We start from the raw sequence: 4,981 nt of genomic DNA on the forward strand, positions 1-4,981 counted from the left end.
CTGATTCGAAGTCAACTGGAGAGCGTGCGAGATGTGCTGCCAATATCAGAACCGAACATAGCCAGAATTGTGCTGCGTTTTTGAAGTCAACAAAGAACGCCATTCAGCATTTATGAAATCCTACCCTAATGGAGGAGCTGATAGCTAAGTTGCCTATAAGCAAGAGGTTGGACTGGGCGAAGCATGCGGCTACGATAGAACCATATCTAACAGTGGTGCATTTTAGCGAACGGCTACACGAGCTCGCTAAATTGATATGCATTGTCACGGATGCTGCAAGTAAAGATCCGAAGCGAAGATTATTGCACGCAAGCACAAGTCGTCTGGATGGAAAGGATACTGACTCTCACAAATGTTGTCCAATATGTGAGGGGCAGCATGGGATCAAGGACTGCGAGGAATTTCATCATGCACTTCCGACAGCGAGAATCGAGCTAGCAAGGAAGCATAGGATCTGCTTCGCGTGCTTGGAGAGTGCACGCATGGCCCGGTTCTGCAAGAAGGGCACCAAATGCAATGTCATGCAGGGTGCCAAAGAAGGCATCCCTACCTGCTCCACGATAGAGTCGGGAATTCCAGTCTACCCCAGTCGAACGGCGGCCGCTCGAAGGAGCATACTAGCACTCGAGGTCAGGAGCTGCAAAGGGACACCAGCCATCGCCGACGTAATCCCTTTACGTCAACGACTGCAACGCTAAAAGCAGGACAAGCCGAGGATGGCCAGGAATCGCCACACCGAAACCTTAGCTGCGATGACCCGGATGGAGATCCCCTGCTATTCCGGATTTTGCCCGTGACGTTGTACGGGAGGAATAAGCAAGTGGAGGGATCGTCCGTAACGCTTATTGACGACGACATCATCCAGAGCCTGAACCTAAAGGGAGAGAGTCGACAGCTCAACGTGCAGTGGTTTGGTGGCAAATCCGTCAGAGAGCACACAACGGTAGTTAGCCTGCAGATAAGTGGCACAGGCAAATCCATGCGACATGACCTACGAAATGTGTTCGCTGTATCGAATCTAAATCTTCCGATGCAAAGCTTGCGTCGGGAGGATGTATAGGCAAGAATGGAAAATGCACGCCTACCCGTTAAACCATACTTCGATGCAACGCCAAGGATCTTGATCGGCTTAGATCACGCTCATTTGGGTATTCCACTGAGGACCAGAAGCTTTGGAGCAGGAGGACTATTTGCAGCCGCCACCAAACTTGGATGGGTGGTGTACGGACACGTAAAAGGGAGTGCAAGTCCACCGGTATCGAGATCATGCCTTTTAGCCGTGTCACATGATAATCTTCTAGAGAAGATGGTCAGCGATTACTTCGAAACTGAGAATTTTGGAGTAAAGCACGCACCGCCGGTCGCAGCTGGTGACGATGTGAGAGCCTTAAGCATTTTGGAGGACACGACGAAACGTGTATGCCGACGATACCAGACTGGTCTGCAATGGAAAGAAGACGAGGTGAGACTGCCAGACAGCTACAACATGGCACTCAAGAGACTCGTCAACATTGAACGGAAAATAAAGCGCGACGAGGTCTTCGCGCGGGCATACAAGGGAATTATGGATGATTACATCAAGAAGGGATAGGCACGACGACTAGAGCCGCAGGGGATAACCCACACCAACGGCGGCAAGGTATGGTACCTTCCGCATTTCGGGGTCGAGAACCCAAACAAGCCGGGAAAAATCCGTCTAGTCTTCGATGCCGCAGCCAAAGTGGACGATATATCACTGAACTCGGCGCTGATGAAAGGCCCTCAGCGCTACAAATCCCTACCAGCAGTGCTCTTCCACTTCCGGGAAGGAGCATCTGGAGTATGTGCAGACATCAAGGAGATGTTTCACCAAGTGCTGATACAGCCACAGGACAGATGTGCCCAGCGATTCTTGTGGAGAAATGGAGAGGATCGTCGGAACCCGGACACCTACGAGATGCAGGTCACGACATTCGGAGCAGCTTGCTCTCCTTGTGCAGCGGACTATGTGAAGCTCGTCAACGCTTCGCAATATAGTAGTACGGGTCCGCGAGCCAGTTTACACTAGCGACTAAAGGATGATCAGCAGGAAAAAATGGGTAAAGCTCAGAGCAAGCGTTCAATCGACATCACCACCGATCACAAGAAGGTCGGAGAGGGCGATGAGGTCGCCGGCAAGGTGGAGAAAATCGATGTGGACCAGAAGACGGACGCGCCGGCTGTGAACGGAGACGCTGCCACGCCTAAAGAGGGTGGCGATGAAGCGGTGGCGGTAGAGAAAAATGAAACAGAGGAGCATTCTGAGAACGACAAAGATCTGACCACCGAAAAGAGTGCCGCAGTCGCTGAGGGTGGCGATGCGGTCGCTGAAACGCCCAAGAGCGAGGAGGGTTCTCCCAAGGAGGCTGCTGCTGGTGAGGATATCACCCCGCTGGCAGACGAAAGCATTAAGTCCAAGTCCAAGAAGGACAAGGTCAAGAAGAAGTGGTCCTTCCGAAGCATCTCCTTCGGCAAGAGGCTACGTCGCCCACCTCTGGCACAACGTCGCCAACGACGGCCGAGGCAGATTCTGCACCAGCTGGGGATGCAGCTACCGCAGAACCATCGGTGGCTACAAATGGCGAGGCTAAAAAGCCAGCTGAGACTGCCACTGCAACCAGCGAGCCGGCGTCTAAGGATTAGAAGCCCGCCGAAAATGGATCAGCGACCGAGCAGGAGAAACAGGCCAACGGAGATGCCGAAAAGGCGGCGCCAGCACCTTCCACAGTTGAGGAAGCGGCGAAGCCCAAGCGCGCGGACGAACCAGCCCAAGTCGAACACCAGCCCACCGAGTCGAACACCACTGCCACCGAAGAAGTTCCCGTGAAAGAGGCCAGACGATTCACAGATGTATTTGACCCAGTGAAGATACAGGGCGAGTTGTCATCTAAAGGAATAGAATGGATCTTCAACTGCCCATCAAACCCAGCTGAGGGAGGTGTCTGGGAAAGGATGGTCCAGTGCGTGAAGAAGGTTTTGGCGCATACGATGAAGAACTTGCACCCAAGGAGCACGTGCTGGAGAACTTGCTGATCAAAGCGGAGAACATAGTGAATTCCCGCCCGCTCACGCATTTGCCGATCACAGTGGAGCAGGAGGCTCCACTGACACCGAACGACCTGTTGAAAGGAATGCCCGACGTGCCAAATCTTCCTGGAGATGATGAATTGGCATTTGAGAGATGCACAACAAGGAAACGGTGGCGTATCGCTTGGATGATGAGAGATCGGTTCTGGAAACGATGGGTGCACGAGTACTTGCCCACACTTGTTCGCAGAGAGAAATGGTGCCAGCGTGTTGAGCCCATGCGTCGAGGAGACCTGGTATACATCTGCGATCCGGCCATACCACGCAGGAAGTGGAAAAGAGGCGTCGTTGAAGAGGTGTTCACCGGGAAAGATGGAGTGCCACGGCGGGCTTCGGTGAGGACTAGCAACCGAGCCAAATTAGTGCTGCGTCCCGCTTCGAAGTTTGCCGTTCTGGGTGTGGTGAATGCTGTTGCTTCAAGGGGGAGGGGATGTCGCGGAACGGATAAGTTGGCTATCGATAAGTAGTTAAGTAATTTGTCACCGATTGAGGGCACTCGGGCACATTAAATATTAAATGTATGCATTTGTATCGCTATTGTAATTGGTCACATCGATTTAACTAAGAATTAAGCTACTTTGCGCGTCAGATCAGTTCGTCTGACGATACCAAGAGTGAGGTAAGAGAAACTGCGGTACGTAAAATTCAGAATAGATACAAGGTCAAATATGTAATGCCTTTCAAACTTTTATTTCCCTATAGAATAAAACTATCTTCCTTTAATTTGGTTAAGTGATTTTCACCACAAAGAGCACAATTGGGATGACGACGACAGTATTTAGCTGTGTGGCCGAATTCCTGACAAATTTCTTTCTATTCGCACTTTCTTTCGGCATAGTGTGTTAATATCGTATGTCATTAATTTTTGCACAGATCTTTATATTAATGAAGAATATTTTTCTTCTCTATTACTCCTGAATCTTGGGTTATGTACTTGTAGAACATCAAAGCCATATATTTTAAAGTTGGCGATAATTATGTTGGTTAGGGTGCTATGGTGGAGGCCCTTAACGACTATTCTGTGAGGCTTCTCTTCCCTCATTTGTTACGTATGGAATTCAATTCCCGAATTATCCAAAAGATTAATAATGGCTCTATAAGTATCAGCTTCTTTGGGAAATATTCTCACGGTTTTCCCTTGATTGACTTTAACTGTTAAATTATCTAGGCTAGTGACCTCCGTAATGAGCTCAAAGAAATCATTAAGGTTGGTAAGGCTTAGTACTATTTGCGGTGGTTTTGATTGTTCATAAGAATTCTGCTTATCAGTATACTGTTGTGGGCTGTTGGATGTCTCATTTGGTACACAGTCATCATTAGAAATATTCGGAGCGGCATCATTACGAACTTATTGAGTTTCTATAACATCACTGGTTTCGTCCAATTCCATGTCTAGCATGGCAAACCTATTGTTTTAGTTTGAATTACTATTTGTTGCTGAATATGGTTCTAGCTTCGCGTCTCTGACAGCTTGTTTAGACCTATGGTTGGGTGTTAAATTCGTCTTCCTCTTCCTCTCTTTCGTCAGATTTTTTCGTCAGAGATTCTTTCGTTTCAGTTTTTGCGCATCAGACAATCTAGTAGCAAATTTTTCGCTAGAACTACTGATTACTGCAGTTGTTGTAGATTTGTAGATTTGTAGAAACATTCAGTTTTTCGTGTTTTAAATGTTTAGCTTCACCTTTTGAATCGACAATTTGCTCGGGTTTTCGCAACTTTTTTCTCGTTTTTTGTCGGTATTCGAAGTATTTTTTACTTACTTTTTTTTTTTTTTTTAGCTCGGGACCCACGGCCACACCTCCCGGCTCTATTATTATAGACGCGATATAGAAAAGAGAACAGAAACGAGGAAATGAATATAATGTAAAGTAACTTT

The 4,981-nt window shown here is 48.3% G+C and overlaps 1 pseudogene; it reads left to right on the forward strand.

Annotated features, from left to right (window-relative positions):
• The first annotated feature begins 2,033 nt into the window (after nucleotides 1-2,033).
• Nucleotides 2,034-4,731, forward strand: LOC117150136 (annotated as a pseudogene).
• Nucleotides 4,732-4,981: the final 250 nt, after the last annotated feature.

This window comes from Drosophila mauritiana, unplaced genomic scaffold, assembly GCF_004382145.1.
Source record: "Drosophila mauritiana strain mau12 unplaced genomic scaffold, ASM438214v1 Y_34, whole genome shotgun sequence".
In the NCBI taxonomy this organism is placed as follows: Eukaryota; Metazoa; Arthropoda; class Insecta; order Diptera; family Drosophilidae; genus Drosophila; species Drosophila mauritiana.